Source organism: Patella vulgata, chromosome 3 (genome assembly GCF_932274485.2).
Source record: "Patella vulgata chromosome 3, xgPatVulg1.2, whole genome shotgun sequence".
Taxonomy (NCBI): Eukaryota; Metazoa; Mollusca; class Gastropoda; family Patellidae; genus Patella; species Patella vulgata.
Genome location: NC_065881.2, coordinates 37,157,562 through 37,182,757, shown reverse-complemented (window position 1 = coordinate 37,182,757; position 25,196 = coordinate 37,157,562). Strand labels below are relative to the sequence as shown.

At 34.8% G+C, this 25,196-nt stretch overlaps 1 protein-coding gene across 2 annotated transcripts in view; it reads left to right on the top strand.

Moving 5' to 3' along the window:
• LOC126815243 (uncharacterized) overlaps positions 1 to 25,196 on the top strand; it is a 62,284-nt gene that overhangs the window by 17,212 nt on the left and 19,876 nt on the right. Inside the window, exon 2 of one of the 2 annotated variants that reach the window (XM_050540803.2) lies at positions 8,854 to 9,171. The exons of the other annotated variant lie outside the window; for it this stretch is intronic. The gene's annotated coding sequence lies outside the window, so the exon portion shown is untranslated. The remainder of the gene's footprint in view (positions 1 to 8,853; positions 9,172 to 25,196) is intronic. 2 annotated transcript variants of the gene reach the window in all.

Genomic DNA, 25,196 nt, shown 5'->3' with positions numbered 1-25,196 from the left:
CAATACACCATCTAGAAATGCATACCATGTAGTTTTTTGTTTCACTATGTGAGCACAACGGACTGCCATGTTAAATATTAGAACACTAGTGTACAGTGTTTGAGTACAGAGTCCTTTGATGGAAAGTAAAACAGGCGTACTTATTATACTCTGTCTATGAAATCCCCTTAACCTTTTTTGTATTTAAATCCTGGAGTTTCTGTCAATGTACACATGTAGGATAGCACATTTTGATCATCTATTCTATGGTTGAAAAAACACCCCATTTTCATTTTAAGGGAGCTAAACTTCTTGGGTATGGTAAAAGTATTGAATTGGGGTTGGTCTTATGTTTTAATTTGATTAGTTACATGTATGAGGCAATATCAATATGATTAAATTTTTATTTCAAATTATTAAAAATGCATTATGCAAGAGCAAAGTCTGCTTATTATAAGTCTTTCTTTAGGCCTGAAATATTATCTAAATTATCAATTAGACATTAATTAACTTATCCAGACCATAATAAACTCTCGATGTCAAATCTATCCTTCGATGTTGGCTGGATTAGATTCCTATATGCCGCTAACGGCCAGTGATAATTAAATCAATAAAAGTGGATAATCGAGACTATGCTGTTTATTGTCCCCCGCCTTTCGAAGAAAGCAGGGGACTATTAAAATGGGTTCGTCCGTCTGTCTGTCTGTCTGTCCGTCACACTTTTTGGGACACAATAACTCTCTTCCTAATTGAGCTAGAATGTTCAAACTTGGTGTATGTGTTTATTAGGTCAATGCCTTGATGGAGTTCGAAGATGAGCATTTTCCGCTTAGGGTAAGCAGAGATAAGCAATTTGATTGGTTGATGCTTTGGGACACGATAACTCTCTTCCTAATTGGGCTAGAATGTTCAAACTTGGTGTATGTGTTGATTAGGTCAATGCCTTGATGGAGTTCGAAGATGAGCATTTTCCGCTTAGGGTAAGCAGAGATAAGCAATTTGATTGGTTGATGCTTTGGGACACGATTACTTTTAATTGAGCTAGAATGTTCAAACTTGGTGTATGTGTTTATTAGGTCAATGCCTTGATGGAGTTCGAAGATGAGCATTTTCCGCTTAGGGTAAGCAGAGATAAGCAATTTGATTGGTTGATACTTTGGGGCACGATAACTCTCTTCCTAATTGAGCTAGAATGTTCAAACTTGGTGTATGTGTTGATTAGGCCAATGCCTTGATGGAGTTCGAAGATGAGCATTTTCCGCTTAGGGTAAGCAGAGATAAGCAATTTGATTGGTTGATGCTTTGGGACACGATAACTTTAGTTCTAATTAAGTGAGATTGATGAAACTTGGTGTATAGATTTATTATATGAATACCTTAACTAAGTTCGATAATGAACATTTTTTGCTGAGGGTAAGCAGAGTGATAAGCAATTTGATTGGTAGAAACTTTGGAACACAATAACTCTCCTTCTAATTGAGGTAGAATGTTCAAACTTGGCATAGGTGTCTATTAGGTGAATGTTTAAACTTGATGTATATGTAGATGTTCATTAGGTGAATGTCTTGACTGAGTTCAATAATTAACATTTCGAGCTGAAGCTAAGCAGAGCTAATCGATTTCATTTGTCGATGGTTTGGGACAAGATAATCTTGATTCTATCTGATAGAGAGTGATGAAACTTAGTGAAAAAAATAAATGTGCGATTAATTAATATGTGTCATCTATTTATTTTGCAATTTCGGCGGGGGACATCAGCCTCACTGTTGGCTTGTATTAATGATGACCGAGACTATGCAAAAATTTCACCCGCTTCTTTCTCGGCTCATAGTGGATCAATTTGACTGAAATTTTCAGCAAATTACCTTTACACTATCTAGTTTTTAACTATTATAGTGGGAACTGCCATCTCTTTATCTTATCTCCTGGAAGTCGGTTTGTTGATTAATTTTAATTTCGTTTTTGACACAAATTCTGTTAAATCTGAACATTGGATCTTTCTGTAGACTTAAAAATTTAAACCTACCACATATTTAGTAATAATTTTTCCAGTTCTGTATCTGTTAATTTAATTAGTAAAAGTAAAAATATATTTGAAAGCTTATTGCTTTTGTTGAATTTATTATTACTATTATTTTTTTTATTTGTTCTTTTCCTGCAAATCTTATATCTCAGAATCCAGCCAAAGGATCTTTCTGAAACTTTTATAACCCACAGATCTCGGTTCCTTTTGATATTCGCGCATATCGGACCATAACTTCCTGAATTATGACCCCTGATTGTACGAAAAAAAAAAGCATTTATAGCTTGTGGACCCTATAAAGGTCACAATTTTTATCCGATTTAAAAACTGTGTGAATATATCACCGTTACACCCTAAGGATGGTTGAGTTTGGATTTCGTAAAAATATTGTCAAAATATTGTGTATATCAGGGTTGTGGACCCTCTGGAGGTCACAATTTTCATCTGATTTTGATGAAACTAAGGGTGTGGCGATTAGTCGGTTTAGTCGGAGTCGGTTCGGTTTTACCTACAAACCGGTTCAAATTTTGGGAAATCGATAGTCGTCTAAAAAATACAGCATGATATAAACCAGTCGCCCGAATATTATAACATGTTTTTTTTTTAAAAAGATACATGTATTAACGATCGACAATTATGGGGGCGAATATGCAATAAGCTACATCATTGATAAATGGTCGACAATAATAATAACGAGACAGTATATACTATATTCCGTAATTGGTGTGTTTTTGCATACCTAATGAAGTTATTTTAAGAATACGTTATTTGATTGGTCGGTCGCTAAGGTCAATGGTTGAAGTGCCCAATCAGAAACAAGCAATCCTCCAGGTTAGGTCAATAGGCATGCGCACTGAGCTGATGCCCAGATACGCTTACTAATATTATTGATCAATACGTCATTGTTTGAAGTTTTTTATATGTTGTATTTATTACTTTTATTAAAAAGGTTAAACAGGAGATTTGAACAAACTACATAGTACAAACAAAACCAAATTTTTTAATGTACTGGACACATAAAACATAGAACTGTATGTATGTCGCCATTACAGTTTTAAGCTCCAGATATAAAGGCCAGTATATTAGCGTGTATTGTTTGTAGACTATGGTAGACTAATATTTTTCAGTTAGTTTTCATTACCGACTAAATCGAATCGGTTCGGGTTTTTAGCCGCCGACTAACCGGTTCAAGTTTTGCTTAGTCGTCACACCCTTAGATGAAACTTGAAATGCATGTTTATAACCCAAATATCTTGGTTCCTGTCGATTTTCGTACATATTGAATCGTAACTTCCTGAATTATGACCCCCTGATTGTAGGAAAAATTTCGTTTTTAGCTTGTGGTTCCTCTAGAAGTCACAATTATTATTCGATTTGGAAAAACGTTTGAATATGTCACCATTACAACGTAATTTTGTCTGAGTTTGAATTTCATGAAAATCAGACCAAACTGCCAGACAAAATGGCCGCCCCTCATACGCAAATAGTGTAAACATCTGGTACATCAAAGTTGTGGACCCTCTAGAGGCCACAATTTTGATCCGATTTTGATGAAACTTGAAATGCAAGTTTATAACCCAAAGATCTTGGTTCCTTTCAATATTCGCACATATCGGATCATAACTTCCTGAATTATGGCCTCTGATTGTACGAAAAATCACGTTTTTAGCTTGTAGTCCCTCTGGAGCTCACAATTATTATCCGATTTGAAAAAAAAGGTGTGAATATATCACCATTACGCACTAAGATCTTGGTTCCTTTTGATGATTGCAGATAACCGAACTTAACTTCCTGGATTATGGCCCCTGATTGTTCGAAAAATCGCATTTTTAGCTTGCATATTCTCTAGAGGTCACAATTTTTTTTCTGATTTTAAAAACCATTTAAATACAAAACCATTCATTCATAATCAAGGTTGAATTAGAATTTCGGTAAAATCTAAATGAAACTGCCTGACAAAATAGCCGCTCTTTGTACCTAAATTGTGTAGAAGTGTGTAATACGAAGGTTGTGGACCTTCTAGAAGTCACAATTTTTATCCGATTTTGATGAAACATAAAACATATCTTTTTATCCCAAAGATCTCAGTCCCTTTTGACATTTGTAAATTTCAGGCCATAACTTTGAGATTTTTCCAGCCATTTTCATTTCATTTTCTGATCCGTCTCGTTTTTAAATGGCTTGATTGATTTTTCTGAAAATTCTAAAACTGGAATTCATCAGATTACAGCTATACAAGTCTCAGTTATTTTCTTTTATTTTTCAGATTATTTTTTCGCTATGTGTTTCGCTATATTTAAGCTTATAACTTTGCGAGTTTTTGAGCGATTTTAATAATTATTTTTTCTTGATAAGATTCTTTATATAACCCATGACATGTGACAGGAAGTGACCATAATTATACAAAATGGAATAAAAATGGCATTTTTAAATTGCATAAAACGTATAATAATTTAGATAAGATTATGGAGATAAGTATAATATCTTGTCATCGCCCCTGTTAATATTGCAATCACTGTGAAATCGTCATCTACAAACTGGTAGCCTAAGTAAAATCAGGCAAAGTGAAATAATATGGAATAGGTCTATAAACATAAATTGGCGCAATTAAAAGCACATATGGTCACGACATCGGCTTAGATAAAACTCTCTTAAACTTAGTTCAATATCTGGGGTGGAGTGGGGTACGTGGTAAGTAGAGTCCAACCTCGTGGGTTTTCTCTGGGTCCTCAGGTTTTCTCTGGGTCGCTTGTCCAACCTCGTGGGTTTTTTCTGGGTCCTTTAGTTTCCTCCTACTGCTAAAGACCCCTACGCGCAAGCGAATTATTGAAATAAAATTTAACCCTATGCAGTTTGTCGAGAAACGCCATTTCCCTCTCTTTTGGTTCAATATCTTTTAATATCGGTTATTATACGTCCACAATTTGTTTGTGGACACTCTACAGGTCACAATTTTTATCCGATTTCAATGAAACTTGAAATATAGGTTTATCTCCCTAAGATCTCGGTTCCTTTCGATATTGGCATGTATCGGACCGTAACTTCATGGATTATGATGCCTGATTCTACGAAAAATCACGTATTTAGCTTATGGACCCTATTGAGGTCCTGTCGATATTCGCGCATATCGGATCGTAACTTCCTGAATTATGGCCCCTAATTGTGTGAAAAATCATGTTTTTAGCTTGTGGTCCCTCTAGAGGTCACAATTATTATCCGATGTAAAAAAAACGTTAGAATATCACTGTTACACCGTAATGTTTATTGACATTGAATTTCGTGAAAATCTGACCAAAATTGCTGGACAAAATGAGCGCCCCTCGTACGCAAATATTGTATCTGGTATATCAAGGTTGTCGACCCTCTAGAGGTCACAATTTTGATCCAATTTTGATGAAACTTGGAATGCATGTTTATAACCCAAAGATCTTGGTTCCTTTTCATATTTGCGCATATTGGATCGTAACTTCCTGAATTATGGCCCCTGATTGTACGAAAAATCGTGTTTTTAGCTTGTGGTCACAATTTTTATCCGATTTAAAATACCGTTCGAATATATCACCGTTACACCGTAATAATGGTTGACCAAAACTGCCGGACAAAATGGCCACCCCTCCTACACTAATAGTGTAAAAATATGGTATATCAAGGTTGTGGACCCTCTAGAGGTCACAATTTTTATTGCTGTCGCCCTTGTCCATCCGACCACAATTGTTTGTGGACACTCTACAGGTCACATTCGATATTGGCATGTATCAGACCGAAACTTATGGATTGTGGCCCCTGACTGTACAAAAAATCGCGTTTTTAGCTTGTGGACCCTATAGAGGTCATAATTTTTATCTGATTTTAAAAAAAACGTTTGAATATATCACCGTTACACCCTAAGGATTGTTGAGTTCGTATTTCGTAGAAATAGGACCAAAACTGACAGACAAAATGGCCGCCCCTCGTTCTCAAATTATACCGGAAAAATATGATATATCAAGGTTGTGGACTCTAGAGGTCACAATTTTCTTCTTATTTTGATGAAACTTGAAATGTAAGTTTATAACCAAAAGATCTCAGTTCCTTTCGATATTCGCACATATCGGACCGTAATTTCCTGAATTATATACTATTTGCAACTTAAAAGTGCAGAACTTCAATTTAGGTCAAACATTGATTGCAAACCATTAAGCTGGTCAGTGAGAGCTTATTTTTCAAGTTTTGTAAAAATCGGTTGGTAATCACAGGTACTGTGCAACTTAAACTGTTAAAACAGAAAATGTTTACCCTGATAACCTAGTTAATACATGTAATTCTGTTCTCTTTAAGACTGATTGACAAAAGCTGATATGAAGTGATGCCTGGTTGTTATGACTTGGGCAGTTTTTGACCGATTTAATTGGTAACAGCGAATTTTTCCTGGTTGAAATGTTTCAGTTAGTTTTTTGACGATTTTAATAATTCTTTTTCCTTTTTAAGATTCTTTATATAAGCCATGACATGTGACAGGAAGTCACCGTGAATATGAAAGCTTTCATATCTGCCTGGCAGATCTAGTTAACATTGTAGTTGTTGTTCCATTTCCCACTTAATATCAGTAATTATCACTTCAGTTATGAGCTTTTAATTAACAAGGTTTTCATATTTGTCCCCCGCCTTTCAAAGAAAGCAGGGGACTATTCAAATGGGTCCGTCTGTCTGTCCGTCCGTCCGTCCGTCACACTTTTTGGGACACAATAACTCTCTTTCTAATTGAGCTAGAATGTTCAAACTTGGTGTAGGTGTTTATTTGGTCAATGCCTTGATGAAGTTCGAAGATGAGCATTTTCTGCTTAGGGTAGGCAGAGATGAGCAATTTGATTGGTTAACGCTTTGGGACACGATAACTTTAATTCTAATTAAGTGAGAGTGAGGGCACTTGGTATATAGCTTTATTACATAAAATTACCTTGACTAATTTGGATAATGAACATTTTCTGCTCAGGGTAAACAGAGCGATAAACAATTTGATTGGTCGAGACTTTGGAACACAATAACTCTCCTTCTAATTGAGGTAGAATGTTCAAACTTGGTGTAGGCGTTCATTAGGTGAATGCCTTGATGGAGTTCGATGATGAACATTGCTTACAGTAAGCAGAGATAAGCAATCTGATTGGTTGTTGCTTTGGGGCACGATAACTTTAGTTATAATTAAGTGAAATTGATGAAACTCTGAATATAGATTCATTATATCATTACCTTGACTAAGTTCGATGGTGCGAATTTTCTGCTTAGGCTAAGGAGCGATAAGCAACTTGATTGGTCAAGACTTTGGAACATAACAACTCTGCTTTTAACTGAGGTAGAATGTTTAAACTTGATGTAAATGTTCATTAGGTGAACGTCTTGACTGAGTTCAATGATTTAAATTAACATTTCATGCTGAAACTAAGCAGAGCTACATGTAATCAATTTCATTGGTCGATGCTTTGGGACAAGATAATCTTGATTCTATCTGATAGAGAGTGATGTAACTTAGTGTATAGTTTGATTGCTCGATACTTTTGAAAAAAATAAATGTGCGATTAATTTATGTGTCATCTATTTATTTTGTTTATTCAATCCAAATCGGACATGTACTTCTCCCCCCTAGAATCAATATTAGACTAGTCGAAGAGCATCTGCCTTCTGCCAGACCTTTGATATTTAAAGATGTTGGGTATATGACTGTTGGTCAGATATCAGCTTGCACTGTGAATGTACATGCACAGACTAGAAATTGGACAATTTCTTTCAAAAATAACATTAAAGGGGAAGACCAACGATTTTCAATAAGGTTTCCATAAATAATAAATATATATTTGGAAATAATCCCTCCAATAACATATGCAAAAAATAATTTGTAAGGGAGAAATTAATTTTTATTAATACCGGAAGTGACGTAGTTGGTTCGACACGCTCACTGGTCACTATAGTAAACATACAAATTTGGAGTAAGTTTAGCGCTGTATTTTGTGATCGTTTCGCCGTTTGGCAGAAAATCTGATGAAAGGTAATCTTTATTAGGATATTAAGAACAAGAACTTACAGTGTTTTGAAGGTATAATATACAACGCGTTTGTGTAAATTAAGTTTCTAAACTGGACACTGTGACACAATTTAAGCCACATGGCTAATTGTTTACATCACGTGATAGCTGGCACGTGACAGATATTAACCGAACACAAATTGGCGACCTATTCAGCTAGCGACCTATTCGACCGATCCAGCTGGCAACCTGTTCGTTAGCCGAATAGGTCGCCAATTTGTGTTCGGTTAATATCTGTCACGTGCCAGCTATCACGTGATGTAAACAATTAGCCATGTGGCTTAAATTGTGTCACAGTGTCCAGTTTAGAAACTTAATTTACACAAACGCATTGTATATTATACCTTCAAAACACCGTAAGTTCTTGTTCTTAATATCCTAATAAAAATTACCTTTCAACAGATTTTCCGCCAAACGGCGAAACGATCACAAAGTACAGCGCTAAACTTACTCCAAATTTGTATGTTTACTATAGTGACCAGTGAGCGTGTCGAACCAACTACGTCACTTCCGGTATTAATAAAAACTAATTTCTCGCTTGCAAATTATTTTTTGCATATGTTATAGGAGGGATTATTTCTAAATATATATTTATTATTTATGGAAACCTTATTGAAAATCGTTGGTCTTCCCCTTTAAGCTAAGGCTAAGTACATGCCCAAATCCTATTACATTTGTATTCACATAATGAGCAAGATTATCAAATTCAGGAGCAAATAACTCTTCTGAAACTTTATTTCTCATTTCAATAACAACATGGTTTTGGTAAAACGGTGTATTTTTAAAATTTTTACAGAGAAGAAAGAATTGGATCAAAGGTTGCAAACTGGACATGTGAATACCAACAAAGGAGTTAGACATACTACTTGGACACAGCTTAATGTTATTTTTGAAAAAAAAAAATTCACGTTTTACAAGTGCCTGACTTCCTGTGTGTACATGTACTAAAGCCCGATTGTGATAACAAAGCCTATTAAATATTTGATGAGAATATAAGCTGGGTTCCTCATTTTACAGACAAAAAAAGGTTTTCATGTTTAGAGAAAAAAAAAGATTTCCATGTTTACAAATGTATATTCCTGTTACACAAAAGACACACTTAAATGTTAATTAGGTATGTAATTGTTTCAGTTTTAATTATATATTGACTGAAATTGTAAAGAAAGAAATACATTCAACCATCTTAATGTACAACTTCCTATACTCCCCAACAGTATAGTATGGACTGATCTAACTATCAGAGCATACCATAGCTCAAGAGGACAGTTAGGTTAAAGTGGTTATTTATTTATACTGCTTAGATTTAGTTTCTGAATGTTACTCAGGTAAATACCAGGTCCAAGTTTGTTCAGTTTTAAATTTTAAAATCACATAAAGAATTAACCCATGGTTAGCAGTACCTTAGAGTTATTTTCCGCTGCTTAATTTTTAACACATGTACATGTGTGTAAGCCATTTTATTGCAACATTGATATTTGACACTTTATGATTAAACAATTATTTATATAATATAACTTTTGGGCGATTTTATGTATATTTTTGCAAATTATATAAGTTATAACCTGACATTGGCAATTATTCAGAATATTTTACACAAATAGGTAATCATGGGTCCATGGTAATGTAATTATGTAAACTACTGCACTACTAGAACTTTTAGTTTGAATGTCACACAGTTTAAAGGGCTGTGTTGACAAACTCTCAATAGCAAACAATAAAGGCATTATCAATATTTTGTCACCATGTTACTTTATAACTTGTTAATATTATTATGTCATGGTTTTACTTCTTACCAGTACTATCATGTTAATGTCACTTATTATCAGCTTAATTTTTACACCTACCTACATATTCTGTAGGCTGTGGACACTGAAAAAATATAATAGTTTATAAATAGTAGCTCCATAATAAGTTATTTATTTATTATTCTACTTCTTGGACATACTGCTGTAGGGTGTCATATAAATGATTCTAGAGTTTATTCTTTTGTTTTGGTACCTTATGGCTTCTTTATTGATTTTGGTACAGTCTGCTTTAAATAGTCTACCAGTAAACAATAGATATCTATATCCACAGTACATAAGAGAGAGCCTTTTGAGGTATGACTATTAACATGTATTGTCTACTTATAATATGGTAGTGGGTGGGGCTCTTCAAACTTTATTCAGCTTTGACTTGTAATATAAAACTGGTTTACAACAAAGGTGGATAAATTTTATCAATTTGTTTTAATTGTAGTGGTGTATTGTTTTATCCAATTTATAAAGCAGCTAAAGCAAGATAAGTCACAAATTATCTAGATATCACTAGAATAAATTATCTAATTACTAGAATTCTAAATACTGCCAGCTAAAAATTATCTATTTACTAGAATTCTAAATACCAAGAGAATACTTTTTCTATTGACTAGAATCCTAAATAACCAGAAAGTACATTATCTACATGTATACTAGTCACTAGAATTCTAAAAGTGCCTACTGTTTAGAGCCATGCTAGAAAACCAAGTGTTTTCATTACCTATGAATAAACTACATAATTAAACTACTTATTTGAAAAGCTTAAAGGGCCAATCCTGATAATATTTTAGAGAATAAAACTGCTTAATTTTGTGTTAAAATCCCTTAAAATCCTCTACCTTAGGGCTGAGCAACTAACTCAGTATATGTGATACGTTGTCAAACAACTTAAACCTGGTGTCCAAGCTGTATTATGCAGTGTTTGGATAAAACTAGTTACTTTAGTAATGATGTCTGATAGAGGCAAGCCTCTCATCGTTATTGTCCAGTCCTATTAACATGTAATAATAAAATAACGATTTACACCACCTCGGTTGTAAGGCCAATTTGGAATCCTTACCGTCTATTTTTCACCGTGATTGTTCTTTGTTTGCCAAAGGGAATCATTTCTCGACAAATCTAACACTAATTTAAAATAATTCAACACTTTTTTCAAGTAGAATTTTGTGATTCAAAAACATAAACAAATTCATTTGAATTGGAGGGCCATGATGAAAAAGGCACTTGCACAGACCGGAGGTCACAGGTTCATGGCTTTCCTCAGCTAGTATTCAAAATTTAGAAATGGAATGTTACCGTATAGAAAAATTCTTACTGTACTTCAATTAATGGACTAAAGTTTTTGTATTCAACTTATATAAAGGATTATTATATAAAATCAATTAATACATAATTGAAGTATAGCAAGAATTTTCGTTAACGGTTAGAATCCATTCCTAGATTTTGAATATTGGCGAGCACAGAGGCGAACCCGTGACCTCCGGTCTACGCAAATGCCTTTTTCGTCATGCCAGTCCAATTTAAATGAATTTGTTTATGTTTTGGATTCGCAAAATTCTACTTGAGAAAATAGTTTTGAATTATTTTAAATTTGTGTCAGGTGTGTCGAGAAATGATTCCTTTCGGCGAACGAAGAAGAATCATGGTGAAAAATAGACGGTAAGGATTCGAAAATAGCCTTAGAACCGAGTTGGTGTAAAGCGTTATTTTCTTATTACATGTTAATAGGAAGGGACAGTAACGATGAGAGGCTTGCCTCCATCAGCCATTGTTACTAAAGTAACTAGGATAAAACCAGACTTTTATTTTATAAAAATAATGTGTAGATGAAATTTACCTTTTGTTATCAAGTACAGCACATGGGTCATTCACTGTATAGAACTGTAAAGGAACAGGAATCGATTATCAGAACACCCAAGGAAAAAAGGGTTACGTGTCTGGATAAACAGTTTTGCAATTCACATCCAAATGACTCAATATTTTGAGCTGATATTTTGGCGCTTAAATTTCATACGTACTCAGACTTTTATTTTTGAGACTGTTCAAATCGGGATAGTCCCTTTAACAATATGTAGGGACTAGGGAGCCCCACAAATTAAAACTGTGTTAAACTTAAAATTTTGCAAAATTGTTTGGATATATAGCACAATGTACCTGTTTGTTCAAAATGATCTGTCCTGACGAGTGACACAATTAGCTGCTATTATGGTTTTTCCTGATGACAAAATTTGTGCTGAGTTCAATTTTTCAAAAGAGAATATTAAATGGTACAGTGGATTTTATTTTACTGGAGTGGCGAATGCGACTTTGAAAAAAATGGTACATATTTAATAACCGTAATTGATTGCTTTGTTCATACAGGATGGAAACACTTTATTTTTTAGCATGGCTCAGACAGCAGAATAAATTGATATTTCATGTAAGACTTAAAAAATTTTTTTGAAAAGTGGAAATGTCTCTTGGAGTCTTGGCTCAGACAGCAGAATAAATTGATATTTCATGTAAGACTTAAAAAATATTTTTGAAAAGTGGAAATGTCTCTTGGAGTCTTAACAATCCAAGGTGTGTTTTATATGATGATAAGAAATGGACATAATCAATGATTATTGTTTTTTTTTTTTTTAAATACAGGACACTATTTCTTTCTTGATATTTTACAAGACAGGTGTTCACAGAGATAATAATGATATATAGCTTGTTGTATACATATATGGTTTAAAGAGTCAACCTGCCAAAATTCTCAGATGTTTCAAAAATATCTCCAAAGTAATATTCATTGTAATAAGGACCGTTATTATCTAAGCAACCAATTGTAAGTGCCTATAAATAGAATTTGTTGGTATGTATGAAAAAGATAGAATTATATTTGGTTTATTTATCTTGGATATATAAATATGGCAGGGTGAAACCAATAGAAAATGATGGCCATTGGCACAACCAATCAATTTAGTATCAACATTGTATTGGGCAAAGACTGAGTTTTTGGATCATGCATGGTATTATTTCTCTGTATTTGAATTCAGGTCTGTCGTCTCTTTAATCTATGGAACCCGTTATTTTATTATTTTCTCACTCAGTACTCAGCAATGAGCTAGCCAGTCAGTGACCTAGTTCTGAATCTTACTGACAACATTTCCTGTTACTTCTAAGTTTGTAAAGTGATATAGCAAAATTAGAGATATTGTCCCCCACTTGTCAATGAGAATTTTCGGCTTAGATTGTAAGCAGAGATAAGCAATTTTTGATTGGCCGAGACTTTAGGGCTCAATAACTCTACATCTATATAGGACACAGCTCACCAAATATTCCTACACTGTCACCCACGAATGAAGGGTGAAAGTTATTTTTAGTAGTTCTCTCCCTTTTTCCCCCTTTTGCATGGTGTTTTTTGTTGACTTTTTGCTGTAGAATTGAAGAAAAGGGTTTGAAAATACATTTTCTGCCAGGTTTTGGCGAATATTTATGATTTTGAGATGGAAGGATACTAGAGTTGAGTGGTTGGTTAGGTTGAAACGTGGGGTGGAAAATTGCATGTTTACTGGTCTTTACTTCCAGTTTGTGTATCTCAAGTTTTCTGTGGTTCCCCCTTGTCAGTGATGCAGGACGGAGGGCCTGACAAGTACAGCTGTCTAGTCATTCGAATGAGACGAAAAACCGAGGTCCCGTGTACACATTGGCGTGCACGTAAAAGATCCCTTGACAGTTGGAATTCGATATAAGAGTAGGCTGTAGTGCCGCTGTCCAGGCAAAATTTCCCTCATAGCACACTGTATGGCGTATGCCCGTCTTCATTAGCCCAGTTCGGAGCAAAAAAGTAGGACGTTAAACCCCATTTCATTTCATTTCATCTCAAGTTTTCCATGGTGAACCTCATACATGCTTTTGAACAAGAGGTTGCCACATGTTGCTCTATCTGTGGTAGAAAGCGTTCTCAAAGAAAATTTGGGAAAAAGTTAAAGCCGGTCTAAGACGAGAATTAACATTAAAGTCAATGGGGAAATCATTAGTGATCTGTGGCCAAATGAGGGGGAGGGATGAAACTAGGTGTACAGGTCATTACATCAATAGCCTGACGAAATAAGGTTAAACATTTTCTGCTCAGTTAAGTAGAGTCATAAACAATTTTTATTTCTAGATGGTTCATAAAAAGATAAATTTGCAAGTGGTAATGCCAAGTTAGATGTATCATACAAAAGATAAGAGTGTCTATGAAGACCAGCTTATCCCGAGTGTCAGTGACTAGTTTCGTTCGTATTGAACTCTTCAGACTGATTGCACTCACGTGGCGTTCTTTTGGAGAGAACTTATATAGGCCTTTGCCTGTTCAATCCAATTCAGTTTATTGAATAAAATATTGTTTAAACTAAACATGGCGGACGTTTTTATTTATACTATTCCAAAATCCTGATGGGGTTTCTATGGTTGGCCTCTTGGCGGGGTTTGCGAATTTGTTACCAGGGTCGGTAGCTCGCTTTCCGGGGTTGGACAGAGGTTTGACAACTTAGTGGGGTTGGCCTCTTGGCGGGGTTTGTGAATTATGTATCATACAACAAAGCATATAAAACATCAAATATTTCCTACCAGGGCTAAGAGGAGTTAACTTATTTGGATGACTTATAGTATACAGACCAGTAAAAGTGCCTAATTCATGACATATCGTCGCTGGGCTTTCAAAACGTCGTAACTCGGATTTTTGGCAAAATCACTTTTGTGCTATTTTTAGATCTACAAACCCCAATGCACATGTTCACGAAAGGCGGTAAACCTAGTCCAATTAGAAATAGGGATTTACTGCCTGTGACTAATCCTCGTATTTCAATTGGTTCCGAAAAGGGTCCTTCAAAACATCGTATCTCGGCATCAAGGTCATAAGCAGACGATGGACATCTTAGACTTGTTTATTATGTAACTGAATGTAAGTATTTCTTATTATTAGATTAGTTTGATGAATGAAGATAGTGTTTATTTGTATTATTGTATGATATGTACAGCAAATGACGCCATTTGACCGCATGGAAATGAATATACATAAGTTATTGAGTTGATAGAAGCCAAATAGTTGTACAAATTCGTCCCTTAGTGGATCGTAGCCACGTTACTTCGATTTATCTGATCAAATAGGATGTCCCGCATGATAAGTATGCATTTTGATTTAATTTATAGCATTAATAGTTTAAAACATGCCCCTTGTTGAAAAAATTTATGAGATACGATATTTTGGAATTTGAAGACGTTTGCCTATTCGGTGCAATTTTTCGACTTACGACATTTTGAGACGAACATATTTTACTTTCATATTTTGACTTCAATTATCTTTGATTAATCGTAACGTCATTTTCTTTTCAGATAATTTAAATTTTATGGTAGAATCATCAAAAGGTTTCTATAAAATGTGTGAAAGGCCAAAAATTATACCATTTTCCCGAGGGAGAATGTTACTACACATGTCTATTCAATCTAAATCCGGTCAAAGTGGAGAAAAGAGTAATAAAAAACCTACTACCAAAATACTGTCATCCACATTAAACGAGGTACCAGACGTGTATTTTGACAACAATAAACCAGCAAAACCAACCGATATTAACAACCCTACATCAACCAATACAGCCAACTATAAACAGACAAAAGATACTGAAATATTTAAATCAAGTGACACTGACAAATATAAACAGACAAAAGCAACTAATACTGAAATATGTAAACCAATTGATACTGACAAATATAATCAGACAAAAGCTACTAATATTGAAATATTTAAACAAACTAATACTGACAAATCTAATCCAGGTATACCACAAAATACTGACAACTATAATCCAACTTTACCACAAGATACTGATATCACTAAACCAAATTTGATACAGCGTGTCATCGCGGAGAAATCCAAAGAACCTGAAGACGGCCATACAAATTATGACTTATCGCACACATTAGATAATGTTATTCTTGATAGCAACGTAAGTGGATTAGTGGATAAAGGCGAAATAAATGATCTAGGTGAAATAAGTATGTCGGAAATTCAAGAAATTGAGATAGACTCCATATTTTCTAATTTAGTATCAGATAAAACGAAAGAGGAAGATCAACCTAATGTAGAGATTTTAAACGATGAGTTTTTTCAGAATATTGTCGTAGATAATTATGTAAAATCAGATATGGATATCAGCAAATGTACAGAAACCGAAATGGATGAATTAGATATGGATGACTCCGTTCGAGATCCTGATTGGGTACAATATTCAAGCACAGACGATGATAATGATGACAGTGATACTTTGCTAGATAAACCCCCTGTAATAAACTTGCAAGTTCCTGGAGGAAAACGACCAAAACAGAAAGGCATCGAATGGGAAAGTACTAAAAATAAACGCTTGCGGATGGAAGGAAAGAAATACAAGGGTTTAAAAAAAGTTGATGGTCACTACAAATTCTGTAATGAGAGGAAGGATAGAATTTTAAAACCGAATCAGTGTACAGATACGTGCAGGAAGGGACAGAGGAAATGTCACACCTTAACTGAAGAAGTGAGAGAAAATATATTTAAAGGATTCTGGGAGCACATGGCCTGGACAGAAAAAAAGCTGTATGTATCTGGACTCGTTGACAGTGTTGGCGTTAAAGAGAGAACAACAAACGGCGACAGTAGAAGAAAAAATACATATAAATATTATTTAAAGGTAAATGACCAGCGCCTACTTGTATGTAAATCGACATTTTTATCCACTCTTTGCATTGGGGAAAAAATGGTTTATGAATGGTTGGATGATGTAAACAACAACGGCATACCTGTTAAATCTCCAGAACAGAAATCACCAACTCACGGAAAAGACAAAGGCGACAGCGCCAGGGCGTTTCTTAACTGCATTCCAAAATTACCATCGCATTATTGTCGGTCATCCAGCACTAAACTGTACTTAGAACCTATCTTTTCAACCAGAGCTGATTTGTATAAAGTTTACAAAGAATACTGTGAGACTAACAACAAAGCTGCTTGCGGTCGAAAATTATTCTTTAGGATTTTTGATCAGCTAAATTTATCTTTGTTTTCACCCAAAAAAGATCAATGCGATATATGTACGGCTTATGAAGTTAAAAATGTTTCTGAAGAGGTTTATACAAAACATATCCAGAAAAAACAATATGCTAGAGAGGAGAAACAACGTGATAAAGAGAGGGCATTGCAAGATAAATCGCTTATTGTTCTTACATTAGATTTGCAGTCTTTGCTGATGTGTCCAAAACTGGAGGCTAGCGCGCTTTATTACAAAACCAAATTAGGATGCCACAATTATACCATTTTTAATGTCGCCAGTAAAGATGTCAAGTGCTACTTCTGGTATGAGAGTGAGGGTGATCTCAGTGCCAATTCCTTCGCATCATGTCTATCAGATTATCTTGAAAGCGTTATCGACGAGAGTATTAAAGAAGTCATAATCTACAGCGACGGCTGTTCATACCAAAATCGAAATGTTATAATAGCCCAAGCTCTGTTACGCCTAGCAACTAAAAAAAATGTAACAATAGTTCAAAAAGTTCTGGAGCGCGGTCATACACAGATGGAGTGTGACTCGATTCATAGCGTTATAGAAAGAAAAATCAAGAATAAACCAATTTATTCACCCCAGAATTATGTTGATAAAATAAGAGAAGCTAGAGTTTTAATGCCATACCGGGTAGACTTTGTGTCTCATGATTTTTTTAAAGATTTTTCAAAGCTACAGTATTACAGCTCCATTAGACCAGGAACTAAAGTTGGTGATCCCGTTGTCACAGACCTACGCGTTATTAAATATCGCCCAGATGGATTAATTGAATATAAGTTAAATTACGGTGATGATTTTTCTGGTATGCCTAGACGGGCTAAGATTGGCGAACCAACTCCTCAGGATCAGGTACCCAATCTTCACTCAGATTCACTATCTATCAAGAAGAAGAAGTTTGAACATTTACAACAGCTGAAATTTGTTATACCAAAGGATTATCATTCCTTTTATGATAACTTACCTCATGAAAATTAAGTTATTTCCTGTAGTGATCTAAAGTAATGACCAGTATCCAGTTTGTTCAGGATTTTAAAACCCGTTTACCAGTTATGAGTTAAAGTAATTTGATGATAAGAGGGTTTTTTTTAAAAAACTGTTCTATTTAAAAATGTATATGTTTTATATTGCAGAATGTAGTATTATTAAGTATTAATGTGTTATATTTGGTAAAAATTATGCGTTCAATTAAACCCTCAGTGACTGTTATATTGGGGGGTCTCAAAAACTCCCCTTTGTTACTGTTTTATGATAAAATGAATAAAATTGTTAGGCTACGGTCTACTCTTAATTCGAAATTTGTCAAGAGTTCTTTTACGTGCACGCCAGTGTGTATATGGACCTCGGTTTACGTCCCATCCGAATGACTAGCCATCATTCCTGGCCAGGCCGTCAGACCTGCTCCACTGACGAGGGGGGGGGGGGAGCAATCTGTTTCACAGAGAATTACGAAATTCTTTTAATATCTCTGTAAAAGGTGACTGTCTTCAACACGGGCAATCACATCACGCGGCGTCAGTCATCGTGCATTTTTTACATACGACGTAACTGGTTCGGGCAAAATGGTGCCTTTTACTCATTTTAATACCTATTTACGCTAAATAGGAAAAGAAATTACCTACAAGATACTTCAAACGTCTTTATTTACTTTTCTAATACATAAAAAAATGTTTTAGAATTTAATTTGTCGGAGGAAAAAAGTTAATATCGGGGACTCATTAAGTCGCATCGATGTCATCCTTATCAGTGACGGTAGGGGCCTAGCGAATATTCACTGCTGATCAGTGTGTGTGTGTGGGTGGGGGGGGCTACGCTGGACAAAAATGAAATGAAATGGGCTAATGAAGATGGGCATACGCCATACAGTGTGCTATGAGGGAAATTTTACCCGGCCAGCGGCACTACGGCCTACTCTTATATTCCAACTGCCACGAATCTTTTACGTGCACGACCTCCTGGCTAGCGAGCCAACGTCTTACCCACTTAGCCACCGTGACACCCCCCCCCCCCCCCCGCCTACGCTGGACAATACTGACACGAGCATCCATTCCTTTTAACATGAACTTTGCTGGTGTCTCGCGAGGAAAGGTGTCGTCTCTGTATATTAAAGAGTTGTGGAGCCCCAACGAAATGTGTTTAACAAAACATCGTATATCCAGCTTTTAAGCAGAAAAATAGATACGATCCATCGTATCTTGAGGAACTTTGTTAGACATTGTCATCAAAATATCGTAAGTCGTATTACAACGTTATGGGAATAAACCCATATTTTTAAAATACACAGATATCAGCAATAACCCATGTAATAATAACATATCAAAACAACAACTCGATTCATCCATTCAGTACAATTTTATTTAGTTTTTTGTATCTCCTGAAAAATTGATAAAATCGAGATACGGCATTTTGGAAGCGCAGCGACGATATATCATTCACAGACCATATTGCCACTGTCGAAATAACTTAGTCTCCAGTCTCCCACTCAGAATTGAGGGTCAAAGTCGAAGACACTAAATTCGATTTTTTTAAAAACGTTTTCCTGTCAAAATGCCACCTAAATCCTAGATTTGGAGTCCAGAATAAAAGTAATGATCAAGAATAAAAGTTTTTTTAATTTTTACTCTCTGAATGTGGGTTGAATACTGAAATGGCCATGATTTAGGAACTTTGATAATTAACTCAATTTAACATAAAAATTTTAACACATTAAACAGTTACAGGAAATTTTAGCTTGCTCTCAGTCTCAGCCCTGTTTCCTACAAATTTGAATAAGCAAGATAGCACTTTCTTTTTGTAGATTATTGTGAGCCTTTACCTTGGAAACCTTACAATATTAGGAGCCTGCATATTCAAGACATTATTCAACTTTTGTTTTTGACTTGTAATACATTTCCTCAAGCTTTGATGAAGATTATGTCTTATTTTGTTCCTATAGTGTAACAGAATAAAATTAAGTAGAAATTCACCTCATGTAATGCTGAAGTATTATTTATGTAACATGCTTCTTGTGATTTTTGAACACCCCTTGCTATTGATTTAATAACACTTGTGTGGATAGAGTAACAAATATGGCAGGTCTGCACAATACAATGATGAATATTATTTTGATCAATTGTCTTGAATGACAATCAATAATAAATGTCATTGAGTGTCCTTGATGTTGTTGAAGCTAGTAATACTTTGGTATACTGTGTGTACAACTGGAATGTTGTCTGGTTGTTGTCCACTGATGTTCTCTCACTACTCACCAATATTACCAGGCAATATTTTATTGTTTGAACAACTTATGAAATACAGCATGTCGTTGGTGAAGTGTCAAAAGGGTGCATCTCGGGATGTCGTTGTAGAAGTGTCAAAAGGGTGTATCTCGGGGTAATTAGTCAAATACCCTTTTTATACGCCCACATTCAAATGTGGTCGTATATTGTTGTCGCCCCGTCCGTCGGTCCGGCGTCCACAATTGCTTGTGGACGCTCTATAAGCTCAAGTTAATATCCGATTGACTTTAAATTTATCCACAGTGTTTAAGGTCATGACACAAAGAAACCTACTGATTTTCAGCGATTTTCGATAATTACTGCTAGAGTTTTGGCCCTTGATCACTTCAAAAAATCTTGTGGACGCTCTAGAGGCTAAAGTTAATATCCGATTGACTTTAGATTTATACACAGAGTTTAAGGTCATGAGATGAAGAATCCTATTCATTTTCGCTGATTATTGCCCTTGATCACTTCAAAAAATCTTGTGTCGACGCTCTAGAGGTCAAAGTTAATATCCGATTGACTTTAAATTTATACACAGTGTTTAAGGTCATGAGATGAAGAAGCCTATTGATTTTCAGCAATTTCTGATATTTTTTTGCCAGAGTTATGGCCCTTGATCACTTTGAAAAATCCTGTGACGCTCTAAGTCTAAAGGCTAAAGTTATCATCCGATTGACTTCTGAATGATACACAGAGTTTAAGGTCTTGAAACGAACAAGTATATTGATTTAAATGAATCTTTATGACTTGAACAGCTAAATCCATGATGTTAAAAGTTTCGTTTTCTAAACGTTAACATGGGACAGAACTTTATAAAAACGAAACAAATTCTAATGGTTTTCTGATAATTACTTAATGAGTTGTTAATCTTAATCAGATTTTAATGTATTATAAATGTTTCATTAACGAAAAAAGAAAAAAAAAATATGCCACAAGTCTTGTTGACTGCCCGGACGATATAGCTGCTGTGGGCGTATGTTTAGTTGCCTGGCAACCTATCTTTGACTTCTTATTATGTGCTAAAAATTTATGATGGTGTTAGTTGCCACAAGAAGGTTTGAATGCCTTCACAGTACCATCCTGAGACTGGCGATCGTTTCCAGCAGACAACATCCACTAGAGATCGGCCACGTCCTGGACAGCAATGTGTGACAATGCCTCGGCAAGATCGGATGCCAGTTTCCGGTACTGAGGCTACTGTGAGGGGTCCACATGGCTTTACTTACATCTATTCTGACTTAGCCATCCTCACTTTTGAGCATAATGCTTGAGTTCATGCATCAAATTTCCATAGATTTTTTGAACCAAAACAATGGGGCAGTGCTTGAGTTTGAATAGCCAGTCCTCTCTCATGATCTGTCTGAAATTCAGTTAATTGTGGATATTTTAGAATCTGAAGAGGTACCTTTCTCTACAGCGAAGTCATTGGTCTTTATGTTAAATTTAAAGCAGGATTTCAGGAATATGTTCATGCTTGACAGAATACATGTGTATTTGAATTAAAAGTTTTATGTTGACCAAAGCAGATTTGGAAATTCACAAGAATTTTTAGGCCTACCGATGTCGAAGATATAAAAAGTTTTATATTGCGATATTCATATGGTTCAATATAAGAACCTAAACAAGTTAAAACAAAGAGTGTTTGTATAAATATGGATAATGTATGATGTGGTTGGTCTTTATTAATTAAGAGTTACCGTTACTGCAAGTATGAAAAAAAGCCACCTGTCTGGGCCTGACTACATGTAGATCAAACAGTCTAAATACAGTAATATATTTCACAGTAACATAACTATTGTTCACAGTTAGCAGAAGGGTTGTTACTTAGGTTTTATTGATTTGTACAAGTGATAATTTGCTGGTATCAACCAGTGTGGAGTAACCATAGTAAATAAAACTTTTATATTAACCTGTGTTATCAGTACCATTACCACCCTATGAACGATGTTATTTCTCTCCTAATATATGTCCTGTCAACAATCTTAATACGAGTTAGAAATATTGTTATGCCCCCAAGTTTGCATTCATTTATGTAGTATGATAATGTTATTCAATACTTTATCTAGTTCAAAAACGTTTTTCTCTTTGCAAATCTGAGTCTTATAATAATAGAAAACCTTACCCACATTTCCCCTGAAACTTACCTTGAAACTTCTGTAAATATTGCTTAATTTGCTGATCAAATATCATTCATTTTGTTTTACAAGTGCCTATAATCAAGACTCTTAACAATACAGTAAACTTCGCATAAGTCAGATTCTTAGAAGTGGGATCTTCGCTCAACTTGGATGAAATCATTTGGACCATTTGATTCTGCATGTTTTTTTCTTATTAATTTCTGCGCGCAAGTCGGATTTCCCAAGTCGGATCTTTGCTCAACTCGTATCAAAATGTTCGGTCCATTTGATCTAATTCCGGCTTTTTTCCTTTGCCCAAGTCTGATCGACAGTATGTTCAGAATTTGACTAAGTCAGTTTCATCCTGATGGTCTAAAACATGGTTAGATATTCCATGCACACAGTCCCAAAATACTTTACCCCTATCATTTTGATTCAAATCAGCTTATTTGACGCAACACAATAGTAGAATTTTCCCAGAAAATTCAAAACTCGCTGTCTGCTGTACAAGACACTTTCCGGGAAAATTTAGGACATTTTTCAAAGATGGCGGCAAAATGGAAGTTATCTACTTGCACCAAAACAGAAGTTATCTGCTTGCACATACGAACAAAAGCTTGAAATGTGCCTTTGAATCAATTATTATCCGGCTCTTGCAGTTTATTTCTAATCGAGCTAAGATTGAATTTCGTTCTTCAGCTAACTCAGATCTTCGCTTAACTCGGATAAAATTGGTCAGTCCACTTTAATCCAACTTATGCAAAGTTTACTGTATTTATTATACCAACACTGGGTCACTAGCCAGGAGACCAAGAAATATCTCTGGAATTTGACGGCCTGGTTTCCCCTTGTCAGTGGTGCTGAATGAATGGCCTGACAAGGAACAGTGTCTAGTCGTTCAGATGGTACCCATCCATTTCTTTTCATTTATGTGAACAAACTAAATAATGTGATACCTCACTAGCAGACTGAGCAGTCATAAGGCAAGGATAGTTGGTATAACGAACATGCTTAACAAATCACTCATGTGCAAATAAAAAAGGTCATTCAAATGAGAATGTAATTATTTTTCTGAGTGGGTGTGCCTGACTGTATTTTAAGATATTGTGATGTGAAATGATGATTTTGTTGTGATAATACTAATATTACTACTGGTACATGTAGCTATGATTCGCTGTATCAGTGAGAGTGATGATAATGTGTAACTAATTATTCCTGCTATCAGATCAATATGTTAGTGGACTATTTGTGATGTTAAGTCCTTCCTTGTGGTCTTCTATCACACCATCAAGTTGACTAGTCATAGTATGATTCAAGTTTGTATGGTAATATTTTCTATTATAAAGCCTTACTGGATGCACATATTAACAACATTAAAGTATATTAAATTTAATTAAGGTAATGCACATGTGGGTGGGTCGGGTGTTAATATGTTGATCAAATAATATTTACAAATATTACAGTTACATTTACCTATAGACAGTCTTAATCTTTTATTTCAAAATCATAAAGGGCAAACTTTATTGTGATGCAAAATTTTATTGAAAATAAAGAAGCACATATAAATCGCATTTTGAAATAGTATGAGGAAAAGGGTGACACACATCACAATAGACAAGGACAGAACGACAGATGTCCCGAATCTTATAAATTAGTTATTTTGGGGGTAGTGTTGAACTTTGTGCCAAATTTGATCTTGTGAGAATTTATATTTTGCTTAAGTTTATGGCTGTTAAATTATAGGGTTGTGTATAATTAAAAAAATTACATAATTATTACAATAAATAGGTTTGTAAAACTGGTTATTGTCACAGTTTATTAATCCCATACAAGAAAATGAAGAAAAAGTAAATCAACTGATTTTTATCTGTATTCTGTTGTATGTCGTATGAAAGATGTTAGACTATTGGTTACCGGAGTGATATGAAACTAGGCCTATACATTTAAATTTTATATCTTGTATGTCTATTCTTATCAGAGGGTCATATAATAAGAAATGGTCCAATAAGTTTGAAGATTGTGTATTGATTGGGCCTGTGGTTGTATAGGTTTGTGGTTGTCAGTGCTCAATAGTGTATTCTGAATAGCAGGTGAATTATTAAGTAGTAATCATGTGTACTAAGCTAATGTACATCAATAATGTGAATTTTCATTAATTCAGTGTCATGATCTTGTGCCGTCTTCTAGAGTCATATGAACTTTCATGTTACTTATTAGTAAAGGTACATCCAGGTATCTTTAGTCTTTTTTGGGGAATAGGAATTTATCTGATTAAAGGCCACGTCCTTGGTGTAAACTATGATCAGGATGTGTATAATGTGATGGATATTTTGTAGAATATTCTAGAAACTTCTGTATGGGGGAAATGTCTGATATTAACAAACCTGTTTAACCTATATTTGTAAATTGTAATTAAAATTTGTACATTAGTGGAGTTAACTATTATTGAGTTGTAAACATAGAGGTAATGGTGGTCTTAGCTGGTTTATTTTACTGTGAATATGACACAGTCTCTTTAAAAGTTTAAAGCTGTTAACGCCTAGGGCTAGTTGCATCATTTAGATTGAATATGTAACTTACTATTGCTTTGCTTTAAAATGAAACTGTGCAGTTAGCTTATTCATATGACCATGATTTTATTTCCTCATACATAGCCACTTTTGTTATTAAACAAAGTTATATCCCTGACTGCATATCATATAGCTTGATAATTCATAATATAACATTCTGTAATTCTAATTTACCATAATATGTTAATAATGTAGTACATGTACAATACCAAAATGATTAATAGCATTTAGAAGATTGGTGTGGAGTACTGAAGACATACAAAATAATATAATGTATGATATTCTTTTGTTATTTGTCACATGCAATTTATACATGACAACCCCTCTCAATGCATTTAAAATGTATATAATTC